The sequence below is a fragment of the Polypterus senegalus genome, chromosome 9 (assembly GCF_016835505.1).
Source record: "Polypterus senegalus isolate Bchr_013 chromosome 9, ASM1683550v1, whole genome shotgun sequence".
Lineage (NCBI taxonomy): Eukaryota > Metazoa > Chordata > Cladistia > Polypteriformes > Polypteridae > Polypterus > Polypterus senegalus.
Genome location: NC_053162.1, coordinates 4,499,771 through 4,514,560, shown reverse-complemented (window position 1 = coordinate 4,514,560; position 14,790 = coordinate 4,499,771). Strand labels below are relative to the sequence as shown.

The 14,790-nt window shown below is 43.1% G+C and overlaps 1 protein-coding gene across 2 annotated transcripts in view; it reads left to right on the top strand.

Moving 5' to 3' along the window:
* LOC120535077 (collagen alpha-1(XI) chain-like) overlaps positions 1 to 14,790 on the top strand; it is a 456,300-nt gene that overhangs the window by 189,121 nt on the left and 252,389 nt on the right. The gene's annotated exons all lie outside the window — the stretch shown is intronic.

Sequence of the window (14,790 nt, the reverse complement as noted above, 5' to 3'; positions counted from 1 at the left end):
TGTAAAGTAAACCACTCGGCGAGAAAGCTTGAAGTGAAATGGCCGCGACAGAGAGACAAGGGGAGGTGCTGTGGGATCTGGGCATCAGTCAAAGCACCAATCATGGGCCCAATTAGAAAGCGGGAAGCTGTGATTTGTCATCTCCCTCTCATGTACCAATCACAGCCCGTGTTATAACGCACTTAGTCACCGAACTTGTTTTGTTGTTCTTAGACTAGGAAATACTACTATTATATTTAAAAACCCGCAAAGTCGTGAATCCGCGAAAAGTAAACCGTGAAGTAGTGAGGGATTACTGTAATATGTGATTTAAAATCCAGGTCAGAGTCAATAGTTACCTTTAAATTCTTTACCTCCGTCTTGGCTTTTAATCCGAATGCATTACGTTTATTTCTAATAACCTCATTATATCCATCATTGCCAATCAGTAAAATTTCAGTTTTCTCTTTACTTAGCTTGAGAAAATGACTGTTCATCCATTCAGAAACACAAGTAAGACATTAGGGTCAGTGAATGAAGAGAGTCGGGGTCATCAGGCGCTATTGATAAGTACAGCTGTGTGTCGTCAGCATAGCTGTGGTAGCTCACGTTGTGCCCTGAGATAATCTGACCTGACGGAAGCATGGAGATCGAAAAGATCAGCCGACCCTGGATAGAGCCTTGTGGACCACCATTTAGAATATTAGGGTCTTTGAACTATAATTACCACAACTAACAAAGAATTTTCTACCTGCCAGGTAAGATTCAAACCAATTTAAGACCCTGCCAGAGCGGCCCACCCACTGACTAAGGCGATTTCTAAGAATATTGTGATCAATGGTATCAAATGCGGCACTCAGATCTAAGAGGATGAGAACAGATAAGCGGCCTCTGTCTGCATTGACCCGCAAGTCATTGACTACTTTAATAACGAGTGCAGTTTCTGTGCTGTGATTTGTTCTGAAACCCGACTGAAACTTACCAAGAATGGCAGGTTTATTCAGGTGGTCATTTAGCTGCATAATGACTGTCTTCTCTAGGATTTTAGGCAGGTTAGAAAATTTTCAAAAGCAGAGGAAGCCCAGAATCCAGTGACAGAGGGAGGCGTTCAGTCCCAGCAGGCTCAGCTTTTCCGTCAGCTGCTGAGGAATGATCAGGATGTAATTACAGTATCTATCTGCTCCTCAAGGCTTATTCTCACCTGGACTAAGCTATCAGCACCGTGAGGATTCGGTTTTGTGATTTCTCCAGCATCATCCAGCCATCCCTGTTAAGCTGTAAACTGAGAGACAGGCAGGCAGATGTGCCTGTGGTGTCCTAGATGACGGACCACCTGTCGGCCAGAACACAGTTTGTGAGACTCAAGGACTGTGTGAATAACACTGGAGCACCACAAGGAACAGGCCTGTCCTGATTTTTCTCGTCACTCTGTACACCTCTGCTCTATAAATATAACAGCAGGTCAGGTCACTTGTAGAAATCCTCAGATGAATCTGCACTTATGGGGTGTATTGATAAGGGGGGTGAGACAGGGGCATGGAGTCGGGGGACTTTGAGAACTGTCTGCAACTTAACAGCAGCAAAACCAAGAAACCGCGTATTGACTTTTGCCACACCTCTGTGTCCGGTGGTCACAATTCAGGGAGTGGATGTAGAGGTGGGTACTTGGGGGTCCACATCAATGACAGGTTGGACTGGTCTCGTAACAAAAAGGAAATACAGAAGAAAGGGCAGGACAGACTATTTATTTTCTTAGAAGACTGTGTTCCTTTAGTGTGGAAAAGGGACATCCTTCACAACTTCTACAACTCTGTGGTAGCCAGTGTGGTGGGCTAGGCTGCTAATATCATTTCAATTGAGGCCCACCCAATCAACAAGCTAATTAAAAGGGCAGGCTCAGTTACGAGACACACTCTGGATCCCCTGGAGGTTGTGGCGAAGGAGAGAATTAAAATAAAACTGAGTGCCATTATGAACAAAGCTGCACAGCCACTCTGTGACACAACAACACTGAGGACTTTTGGCCATTGAATTTTTCAGGAGAAGTGTGTCAAGAAATGCGATTGGGGGGTCTGTCATGCCAACAGCAATATACCTGTGTAGCAGTTGACTGGGACTGGGAGTGCCAAGTAAAAAGTTTTTCTTTCTTTTTCATGTTCCTCTTTTTTAGTTATTCTGGTGTGCATTTAGACCAGGGGTCACCAAGTCCACTCCTGCAGGGGCGCAGTGGCAGCAGGTTTTCATTTTAACCCTTTTTTTTTATGAGTGCCCTGCTTGTGCTGCTAATTATCTTCTTGTAAGTTTATCCATCCATCCATTGTCCAACCTGCTATATCCTAACTACAGGGTCACAGGGGTCTGCTGGAGCCAGTCCCAGCCAACACAGCGCGCAAGGCAGGAAACAAACCCTGGGCAGGGGTTGTTTTCATAACCAGCTGCCAATAAGAACACAAGAAATGTGACAAACGGAAGGAGACCATTAAGTCAGTTTGCTTAGCGGATAGGGTTAGGGAATAGGGTTAGGTTAGCGAATATCTAAGCTGCCCCAGTCTATCCATCATCTAACCCACTATATCCTAACTACAGGGTCACGGGGGTCTGCTGGAGCCAATCCCAGTCAACATAGGGCGCAAGGCAGGAAACAAACCCTGGTCAGGGTGCCAACCCACCGCAGGATGCACAAACACACACACCCGCACACCAAGCACACATTAGGGCCAATTTAGAATCACCAATGCACCTAACCTGCATGTCTTTGGACTGTTGGAGGAAACCCACGCAGACACGGGAGAACAGGCAAACTCCACGCAGGGAGGACCTGGGAAGCGAACCTGGGTCTCCTAAGTGTGAGGCAGCAGCGCTACCCACTGTGCCACCGTGCCGCCCTTCTTGTAAATTCATTTTAATTGAATTGCTTTTTAAAGATTTGTTCTCCTGAATTTCTTCCCTGTTCCTCTGAATTGCTTCATTTCTTTCCTTAAATGGCACCCAAAGAGAAATGAAAAGCAAAGTGAGGTAGCCAAAAGAAGACCAATTAAGTCAGGGGTCTCAAATTCCGATTCAGATGAGGTGGCTCGGGCATCTGATCAGGATGCCTCCTGGACGCATCCCTGGTGAGGTGTTCTGGGCACGTCCAACCGGGAAGAGGCCCCGGGGAAGACCCAGGACACGCTGGAGGGACTATGTCTCCCGGCTGGCCTGGGAACGCCTTGGGATTCTCCCGGAAGAGCTGGAAGAAGTGGCCGGGGAGAGGGAAGTCTGGGCTTCTCTGCTTAAGCTGCTGCCCCCGCGACCCGACCTCGGATAAGCGGAAGAGGATGGATGGATGGATGGATGGTCTCAAATTCCAACCAGTTGCTTAATGAGGCGCTGAGTCTTGTCGTTAATTTAACCCGTTCTTTATTTCCATGGCTTGTTGCTGCTCTCATGTTGCATTAGCAGACATGTCCGAAATTGAGGATTTTCTCTTTTCTAAGAGGACACTGTTAAAATGTTTTGCAGATCAACATTCCTGAGACCATCTCTCTTTATTTTCAGATATTGTATGATGGCCACCAGTTGTTTTGGTTTATTTTGTATCTCGTTATTGTTTGGCTGCTAATTAATGAAAAAAGAAACAATTAAGGCAATTAAGGGGTCTGAGTCTTTAAGAACTAAAATTAGCTCAAAAGATGTGCATTAGCAGCAGAAACAGGGCACTCATTAAGGAAAGGGTTAGAATGAAAACTTGCAGCCACGTTGGTCCTCCAGGACCGGACTTGGTGACCCTAGTGTGTTTATGTATATTTAATATTATATTTATATTTGTGTACCATATATACTCACGTATATGTAGAAATGACTGAAAGCACGAGATCGCGAATACAAGCGGCTGAAATGAGTTTCCTCCGCAGGGTGTCTGGGCTTTCCCTTAAAGATGGGGTGAGAAGCTCAGTCATCCAGGAGGGGCTCAGAATAGAGAGGAGTCAGATGAGGTGGCTCATGGCAGGATGCCACCTGGATGCCTCCCTGGTGAGGTGTTTCGGGCACATCTAACCGGGAGGAGGCCCTGGGGAAGACCCAGGACACGCTGGAGGGACTATGTCTCTCGGCTGGCCTGGGAACACCTCGGGATTCCCTTGGAAGAGCTAGAAGAAGTGGCCGTGGAAAGGAAAGTCTGGGCATCTCTGCTCAAGCTGCTGCCCCCGCGACCCGATCTCGGAAAAACAGAAGAGGATGGATGGATGGATGTACTCACGTTTAAGTCGGGTATTGAAAGACGAAAAATCGGACCATAAAAATCAGACCCCGACTTATACGCCCGTTCAAAAATCCGACAATTTTCTTACTTCCTCCAGTCTCGCTCACCAGTTTCTCAGACACATCGAATTTTGTCGTAGACAGCGTAGCTACAGATTTCTTTCGCCACTTCAACGACTTTTAATTTAAAACCAGCTTCATATTTTCTTCTGATTGAACGCTCCATCGTAGATAAGGGATGCTTTTACGATAAAGGTGTATGACTATGTGAGATACATAAAACAGTGCAAACAACAATTTGGAATAGTTTGAGTATTACCGTGTGGTCAGGTAGGCACAAAAGGCTGTGTGCTCCGTGGTGACTCTCTCACGTGGCCGTTAGCATATCGTATCCTCTTGGACCAATAGCGTGAGTTTTCGGCATTCGACTTATACGACCGACATTTTAAAATACCGGAAATTAAACGGTAAAATCAAGCCCCGACTTATCCGTGGGAGAACTTATCCACGAGTATGCACGGTATATATTTATGTATTTCATTATATATTTTATAATTATATATTTAATTATGGGGCAGCACGGTGGCGCTGCTGCCTCGCAGTTAGGAGACCCAGGTTCGCTTCCCGTGTCCTCCCTGCGTGGAGTTTGCATGTTCTCCCCGTTACTGCGTTAGTTTCCTCCCACAGTCCAAAGACATGCAGGTTAGGAGTATTGGCGATCCTAGTGTGTGTGTGCCCTGTGGTGGGCTGGCGCCCTGCCCGGGATTTGTTTCCTGCCTTGCACCCTGTGTTGGCTGGGATTAGCTCCAGCAGATCCCCGTGACCCTTGTAGTTAGGATATAGTGGGTTGGATGATGGATAGACTGGGGTATATTCCCTAACCCTAACCCTATTCCCTAAACAAACTGGCTTAATGGTCTCCTTCCGTTTATCACATTTCTTGTGTTCTTATTGGCAGCTGGTTATGAAAACAACAAGCAGTTAACCAGAGGGAGTGCAGCTGTTTAAGACTTAAGAAAGCCATTAAGGGCAATCTTAAAAGTCATGTTATGTAAAACGAAGCCCAGAAACGTTGTGTGAGTGGCCATCAGCATCGGCACTAAGAAGTGGCTTTGAACAAAAAACACCTGCAGACACTGCGGCCCTCTGGGACCAAACCTGAGGACCTCTGCCATATGGTGTACAGTATTCCAAATGGAAAACTTGGCACAAAAAAAGCAGGAATTCATTTGTCTCCTTCAGGGGTGAAGTGAAGTAGTAATGGTGGCAGTGGAAAAATCAAGTCATGTATTTGATCATCAGCATGGGGCCCTGGGAATGCAGCCCTGCTCTGTGTGGAAACATCTGCTTCACCGGGAGACATTTAGCCTCGCCTCGTGTCATTTTATTTCCCTTTAATGAAATATGTTAAATCACAGATTTCTGAAAAAAAAAAAAAGAAAAGTTAATATGACAAGCTGTGACAAGTAATTTGCTGCATGGCCCATGCTGTTAAATATTTGAATGCACTAAAGAGAGGCCGTCAGTCATAAAAGTTTGATGAAATCTGGTGGATTAGAGGAAATGCAGGAGCGGCAACTGAAGGGAGCAAATACAGTCATATGAAAAAGATTGGGACCCCCTCTCAGCCTGCGTAATAATCGACTCTCCTTTGACCAGTAAAGATAACAGTGGTATGTCCTTCATTTCCTAGGAACATCTGAGCACTGCGGTGTTTTCTGAACAAAGATTTTTAGTGACGCAGTATTTAGTTTTATGAAATTAAATCAAACGTGAAAAACTGGCTGTGCACAAATGTGGGTCCCCTTGTCATTGTGCTGATTTGAATGCCTGTCACTGCTCAATGCTGATTACTTGGCTGGCTGAGCTCTTTAAGCCTTGAACTTCATAGACAGGAGTGTCCAATCATGAGTGGTCAAAGGTATTTAAGGTGGTCAATCACAAGTTGTGCTTCCTTCCCTTTGACTCTCCTCTGAAGAGTGACAGACAGCATGGGATCCTCAAAGCAACTCTCAAAGATCTGAAAACAAAGATTGTTGAGTCTCCTGGTTTAGAGGAAGGCAACAAAAAGCCATCTCAGAGGTTTAAACTGTCAGTTTCAACTGTAAGGAATGGAATCAGGAAATGGAAGGCCACAGGCACAGTTGATGTTAAACCAACCCAGCAGGTCTGACAGGCCAAGAAAAATACAGGAGTGGCATATAAAGAGGCAGGATTGTGAGAATGGTGACAGACAACCCACAGATCACCTCCAAAGACCTGCAAGAACATCTCGCTGCAGATGGTGTATCTGGACATCGTTCTACAGTTCAGAACATCTGTATGGCAGGGTGATGAGAAAGAAGCCCTTTCTGCACTCACACCACAAACAGAGTCGCTTGTTGTATCAAATGCTCATTTAGACAAGCCAGATTCATTTTAAAACAAAGTGCTTTGGACTGATGAGACACAAATGGAGTTATTTGGTCAGAACAAAAAGTGCTTTGCATGGCGGAAGAAGAACACCGCATTCCAAGAAAAACACCTGCTACCTCCTGTCACATTTGGTGGAGGTCCCATCATGCTGTGGGGCTGTGTGGCCAGTTCAGGGACTGGGGCCCATGTTAAAGTTGAGGGTCCGATGAACTCAACCCAATATCAACCAATTCTTCAGGATAATGTTAAAGCATCAGTCACAAAGTTGAAGTTACTTATGCAGGGGTTGGATATTCCAACAAGACAATGACCAAAAACACAAAGGCATTCACGCAGAGGGAGAAGTCCAATGTTCTGGAATGGCCGTCACAGTCCCCTGACTTGAATATCATTGAACATCTATGGGATGATTTGAAGCAGGCTGTCCATCAAATTGAACTGAACTGGAGAGATTTTGTATGAAGAATGGTCAGAAATACCAACATCAGAGTCCAGACACTCATCAGAGGCTACAGGAGGACAGCGTCGAGAGGCTCAAAGGAGCAAAAGGAGGCTCAACTGAGTATTGATGTCATATCTCTGCTGGGGTGCCCACATTTATGCACCTGTCTAATTTTGTTATGATGCATATTCCATATTTTCTGTTAATCCAATAAACTTAATGTCACTGCTGAAATCCTACTGTGTCCATAAGGCATGTCGTATATTAAAAGGAAGTTGCTACTTTGAAAGCTCAGCCAATGAGAAACAAAAATCCGAAGAATTAAGAGGGCTTCTCAAACTTGTACCAACTCAGACTCCTAATAAATTGAAATTGTAATGAAAAAAAAATACAGCAATTTCAAATGTCCCATTTCACAAACAATAGTCCTAATGAAGTCCTTCTCTGACGTCAGAATAAAGCCCAGTGCATAGTTGTGTTACTACTAGTGTGAAGTTCATCTGAGCTGTTATACAACCTGATGTTCACATATTGCAATCTGGATTATGGTACATTACAAAAAGTGTTTCCATTTTATTTCAGACTAGGGGCTCTGCCCCCTGCTCGCTTCGCTCGCCAACCCCTGTGTTTGGTTAATCGGATATACAATTTTTAAAAGCTTTGTTTTTTCTTTTGCACTTTTACTTTAAAGCTTCATAAAGTCTTTGAGGGCTGAATATTTTTTCCAAAAAATGTTTCAACGTAAAATGTCTGTTGCTGTACCTGCCAGTTAGCAAAGAACGTGCGGCAGACTTGCTGCCAGGCTGTCTTCGCGTGGCTGGGGTGGCAGCTGCAGCAGCAGCGTCACGGTCGCATTGCATTGCAATGTGGTTTCTACCTCTTACCATTGTTAAGTGGCATTCCTCCTGGCGAACATTGCCATAGGCATGTCAGCTACACGATTAGCTGGGGACCAGTCAGCTGAAGCTGGAACCTCACATTTGTTTTCGATCACTTGTATCAAAATTGGAGTCCGACAAGTCATAGTCCAGTTCAGAGATAATAGGCAGAACTTTATCCACGGTGTATTTTGCTTTATGCATTCGCTTTGATCTCTCGCCATTACGTCAGTGTCATTTTTGCTCTTGTTTGCACCTTACTACTCACACGAGTGCAGAAAATCTCGGTCAAACAAATGAAGCTAACTTTTCTTCTAGCAACGAGAGTCCAACTAAAACATAACGGTTGGTTTTGTCACCGTTTACAGTTGATTACCATCGTCAACTCCTCCTTTTGACAAAAGTCGACATCAGCCCTGAAAGAGTATAAAACAATATTTGGAATTACCTTTTCTTCAAGATCGCATTGCATTTTGATTCCGTTTTTTGAAGACACATTGTGACAACGCAACGGATAACTGCCCGCGAGTGAACATTGTTTCTGTTTCTCTAATAAATAATCCGACTTTTTGTAATGTTTGTCCCTGTGATTTGTTAATTGTCATAGCAAAAGCTGTTCTCACAGTAAACATTTTAATACGAATGGCATATCAAGTTCTACTTTGGGGTCTAATGTCATTAGTGAAGATGGACTACATTACCTTTCTTGTTGCCTGTTAAAATTTGCATTGCTTCTCCGTGATCAGAAATATACACCTGACCGAATTGTGTTTTCTTTGAAATTAAACTTGTCGTTGCTTTAAGTGTTGCAAGACCACAGATTCTCGTAGCGTATGGTCCATTATTGTGTAAATCTACGTTTTGTGCATTGAATGATCCGAAGGCGAAAAGACTTTGTTTTCTGCTCTTTGCCTTTTATTTCTGACCTCGCTTTGTTCTTATATTTTTTCAGTTACACCTAATCCTGATGATTAACTTCCTTTTGTTTGCGCTAATGCGATCTTTACTATCATTTTTTTGATACTGTAGTGACTGACGTAATAAAGTGTCACAACAGTTTTACTTGAACAATCGGCGACTTTGTAACCCCAAACACAACTTTCTAGCACCGTCTCCAATCTCTCACCCCCCGGTTATCGCCCAGCCCGCTATCAGTCTTCCGTGCTGTACTCCTCCCTCCCTCCCTCAATCGGACAGTCACTTAAAACAAAAAAGGCTTCAACCTGGCTGGGACGCTACAATCCTTTTGAATTGTACTGCTTTCATATTCTTTACCTTTCTCTGCGTGTGTATCGCACCATCGTTTGTTTGAGCCTTTCGAATTCCACTACTTTCATACTTACTACACGCTTTTGGGTCTCTTTTCTCCGCGCTGCTCTTTCTTCTTTGCTTAGTCATTGACATTTCATCAAGAACGTATTGTCCTTCTACGCTTTATATGTGCTTAGAGCACAGGATCTGTGTGTGCTACGTGCCTTTACACGACTGAGTGTTTTGCTGGCCCTGCTCTTCTTTGATATTGTTCTCGTCTCGCGGGTCTATAAGTGTCTTCCGAGAACTTCCGAGAAGATCACGTCTCGTCGCCCTGCTTCCTTTCCAGGTTTTTTTTTTTGTATTAGAGAGATACAATGTGTTTAAAAAGTTCATGCGAGTGTAAACAAGTGTAATGATGTAGGTGGAGGTGTGTGCTATGCTATGGCCTGATGTGTCTTCAGGGGTTCTTGTCTTTGTTTAAACTGGACAATACGGTAGAGAGAGTCAGCTTCCTAGCCAGTAGTTCTGTGGTTAAATGTAAATGTTAAGTATATGTTGCCTTCCTTCAATCAACATGGAAAATACATTACAACAACAACATTTATTTCTGCCGCACATTTTCATACAAATAATGGAGCTCAAAGTGCTTTACATGATGAAGAAAGAGAAAAAAGACAAAATAAGAATTCAAATCAGAGAACACTAATTAACATAGGATTAAAGTAAGGTCTGATGGCCAGGGAGGACAGAAAAAACAAATAAAAAAAACTCCAGATGGCTGAAGAAAAAAAAATAAAATCTGCAGGGGGTCTGAGGCCATGAGACCACCCAGCCCCCTCTAGGCATTCTACCTAACATCAATGACCTCAATCAGTCCACATGGAAGAACTTGATGAGGACGGTCATGTGGACTTCTGGCCTTTAATCCATCAATGTAGGACATCACGGTTCTTTGATCAGGTGGTGATGGTGCAGGTCGTCACCCCAGAAAACCGGAAAAAGAAACAGAAGACAGAGTAGGGGTTAGTATGGATTACTGAGCCACCATGAATAGCAATGATGATTAACTGAATATGCAGAGCATCAGGATTAAACTAAAATGAAGTTATGAGAAGGCCACGTTAAAGTAATGAGTTGTTAGCAGTGTTTTAATGAGCTCCACTGTATCAGCCTGGCGAATTCCTATTGGTAGGCTATTCCACATTTGAGGTGCACAACAGCAGAAGGCCGCCTGCCCGCCTCACCACTTCTTTTAAGTTTAGCTCTTGGAATTCTAAGCAGACCCTCATTTGAAGATCTAAGGTTACGATTTGGAATATAGGGTGTTAGAACAGGGGTGCCCACACTTCTTCGGCTTGCAAGCTACTTCTAAAATGACCAGGTTGAAATGATCTACCTACATTAAAAATTATATACACACAGTGGAACCTCGAGATACGAGTTTAATTCGTTCCAGCACTGAGCTTGTATAGCGAATTTCTCGTATCTAGAACAAACTTCCCCATTGAAAATAATGGAAATCCAGTTAATCCGTTCCGCACCCCCAAAAATATCAACATAAAAATCAATTTTCCTAACAAATAACACTGATAAATAATATATACAAGTGGAACCTCGGTTTGCAAGTAACTTGGTTTACGAGTGTTTTGCAAGACGAGCTAAATTTTTTAATTCATTTTGACTTGATAAACGAGCGATGTCTTGCAATACAAGTAGTATGGATACACTTTGTCTGCTGAGCGCCATGTGATCACAACTGAGCTGATGGTTCTTCTCTCTCGTGCGCATCTCTCTGCCCTTATCTCTCTCGCGCACGTGTCTCTCTCTCTCTCTCCTTATCTCTCTCGCTCGCTCGCGCGCGCCTTATCTCTCTCGCTCACTCGCGCCTCTCTCTCTCCTTATCTCGCTCGCGCGCACCTCTCTCTCTCTCTGTCTCTCTCCTTATCTCTCTCGCTCACTCGCGCACACGTCTTTCTCTCTACTTATCTCTCTCGCTCGCTCGCTTGCGCGCACGCCTCTCTCTCTGTCTCTCTCTCTCTCTCTCCTCTTGAGGGCAATCGTCTCCTATTCTCCGTCTGCATGTCCGCGATATTTTTGGATACGCTTATACAGCGAACTGCTATAGCGAAACAATGAAATCACAAGCGCACATTCGCGTAGATCCTCACGCTATGAGAGAACAAGGAACACTGAGTGAGCAGACGGGCTGGCAGCGTCAGCTTGGGTGAATCCCCGAGTCGAGGCGGATCGGGAAACGCGTCACGCATAACCACAGCCTGGCTTCGTTAAGCGAGCCAATGCTCGTATTTAGATCTGAATTTTTCGCTCATACTTTTCTCTTATCTTGAATTTCTCGTATACAGAGGTGATTGTATCTAGAGATTCCACTGTATATATATATATATATATATATATATATATATATATATATATATATACTAAGTATACTTCATACATAAAATATATGTTGTTGTACTTTGCATAACTGAATAACCCTTATGGCACAGTAACAATTCAGTACATTTATGGTCACTACAGTATTTGGATGTAATAATCGTCATGTCGGTAAAGGCTGACTCGCATTAAATAAGTAGAGCCGAATAATTCAGTCAATGAGCTTTTGAATTCAGCCGAGTGAAAAATGACGGCTGTGCGATTAACTGCGATTTTAGTTCCCTCTCCTTTCTCTTTCTCAGATCACTTTTCGGAAGGAAGTCAGTTTCGTAGTTTTTATGAACAGTTTGAACTTGCCTTTGCACATTTTCCTTCTTTGGAATAGCAATGATTGATTGACAGATCAGACAAACGCACTTCGATTGTGACATTGTGAGAAAAAAAATCCTCTTCTAATTCCACATCCAGCCCATAAACAACAATTTTTTTTAAATCCCTTCTTTAGTCGATATAAATTGGAAGGTTAACTAGATCATAGCTTGAGTTTTGCAGTAGCTCACGTGTTTGATCGTGCGTGCGGGATGACCAGTGTGTTAGAAGAGAAGAGATCTCAGACTGGCCGCTCTGTATTTCAATCAAGTGTCAATGCCATAGGGAGAATATATGATAGACTAACGTTTAAAAACTTTTTTTTGAATGCAACACGATCTACCTGCACTGCCTTTGCGATCTACTGGTCGATCACAATTGACGCATTGGGCACCCTGTGTTAGACACTCTGATATATAAGATGGAGCAGATTATTTAGGACTTTGTAAACCATACACAGTATTTTAAAGTCAATTCTGAATGACACAGGTAACCAGTGTAGAACATTAGAACACTCTAGACGAGAACAGGCCATTCAGCCCAACAAAGCTCGCCAGTCCTATCCAGTTACAGTGGTGTGAAAAAGTATTCGCCCCCTTCCTGATTTCTTATTCTTTTGCTTGTTTGTCACACAAAATGTTTCTGATCATCAAACACATTTAACCATTAGTCAAATATAACACAAGTAAACACAAAATGCAGTTTTTAAATGATGGTTTTTATTATTTAGGGAAAAAAAAATCCAAACCTACATGGCCCTGTGTGAAAAAGTAATTTCCCCCCGAACCTAATAACTGGTTGGGCCACCCTTAGCAGCAATAACTGCAATCAAGCGTTTGCGATAACTTGCAATGAGTCTTTTACAGCGCTCTGGAGGAATTTTGGCCCACTCATCTTTGCAGAATTGTTGTCATTCAGCTTTATTTGAGGGTTTTCTAGCATGAAGCGCCTTATTAAGGTCAGGCCATAGCATCTCAATTGGATTCAGGTCAGGACTTTGACTAGGCCACTCCAAAGTCTTCATTTTGTTTTTCTTCAGCCATTCAGAGGTGGATTTGCTGGTGTGTTTTGGGTCATTGTCCTGTTGCAGCACCCAAGATCGCTTCAGCTTGAGTTGACGAACAGATGGCCGGACATTCTCCTTCAGGATTTTTGGTAGACAGTAGAATTCATGGTTCCATCTATCACAGCAAGCCTTCCAGGTCCTGAAGCAGCAAAACAACCCCAGACCATCACACTACCACCACCATATTTTACTGTTGGTATGATGTTCTTTTCTGAAATGCTGTGTTCCTTTTACGCCAGATGTAACGGGACATTTGCCTTCCAAAAGTTCAACTTTTGTCTCATCAGTCCACAAGGTATTTTCCCAAAAGTCTTGGCAATCATTGAGATGTTTCTTAGCAAAATTGAGACGAGCCCTAATGTTCTTTTGCTTAACAGTGGTTTGTGTCTTGGAAATCTGCCATGCAGGCCGTTTTTGCCCAGTCTCTTTCTTATGGTGGAGTCGTGAACACTGACCTTAATTGAGACAAGTGAGGCCTGCAGTTCTTTAGACATTGTCCTGGGGTCTTTTGTGACCTCTCGGATGAGTCGTCTCTGCGCTCTTGGGGTAATTTTGGTCGGCCGGCCACTCCTGGGAAGGTTCACCACTGTTCCATGTTTTTGCCATTTGTGGATAATGGCTCTCACTGTGGTTCTCTGGAGTCCCAAAGCTTTAGAAATGGCTTTATAACCTTTACCAGACTGATAGATCTCAATGACTTCTGTTCTCATTTGTTCCTGAATTTCTTTGGATCTTGGCATGATGTCTAGCTTTGGAGGTGCTTTTGGTCTACTTCTCTGTGTCAGGCAGCTCCTATTGAAGTGATTTCTTGATTGAAACAGGTGTGGCAGTAATCAGGAAATTGAACTCAGGTGTGATACACCACAGTTAGGTGATTTTTGAACAAGAGGGCAATTACTTTTTCACACAGGGCCATGTAGGTTTGGATTTTTTTTTCTCCCTAAATAATAAAACCATCATTTAAAACTGCATTTTGTGTTTACTTGTGTTATATTTGACTAATGGTTAAATGTGTTTGATGATCAGAAACATTTTGTGTGACAAACAAGCAAAAGAAGAAGAAATCAGGAAGGGGGCAAATAGTTTTTCACACCACTTATTTAGTGGCACTAGTGTAGTGTAGTGTAGTGACACCAAGACTGGCGTAATGTGATCAGATTTTCTTTTCCTAGTTAAGATTCTGGCAGCTCCATTCTGCACTCGTTGCAATCGATTTATGTCTTTTTTGGGTGGTCCTGAGAGGAGTGCGTTACGGTAATCTAGTCAACTAAAAACAAAAGCGTGGGCTCATTTCTCAGGATCTTGCAGTGATATATGAGGTCTAACTTTTGTTACATTTCTTAAGTGATAAAATGCTGTCCTAGTGATCTGATTAATATGTAATTTAAAATTCAGGTCAATAGTTACCCCTAAATTCTTTACCTCCGTCTTGACTTTTAATCCTAATGCATTAAGTTTGTTTCTAATAACCTTGTTCTATCCATTATTGCCAATCACTAAAATTTCAGTTTTTTTTTTATTTAGCTTGAGAAAATTAAATACAGAGGAGTCAGAAGTACCGGAAACTGAGGAGTTGGAGTCGACTCCACAGCCCTGCATATAACCTTATTATCTATTTTTCACTGCGCCTTTGTTTTCGGAGTTATGCGTTAATCCAATGGCCTCCTAAAGACACGTATTGGTTGAGATTGCTAAGTATGTTTTTGTCGAACGCTTCAAATGACGATTTTAATGCCGTTGTTACAATGAAAGCA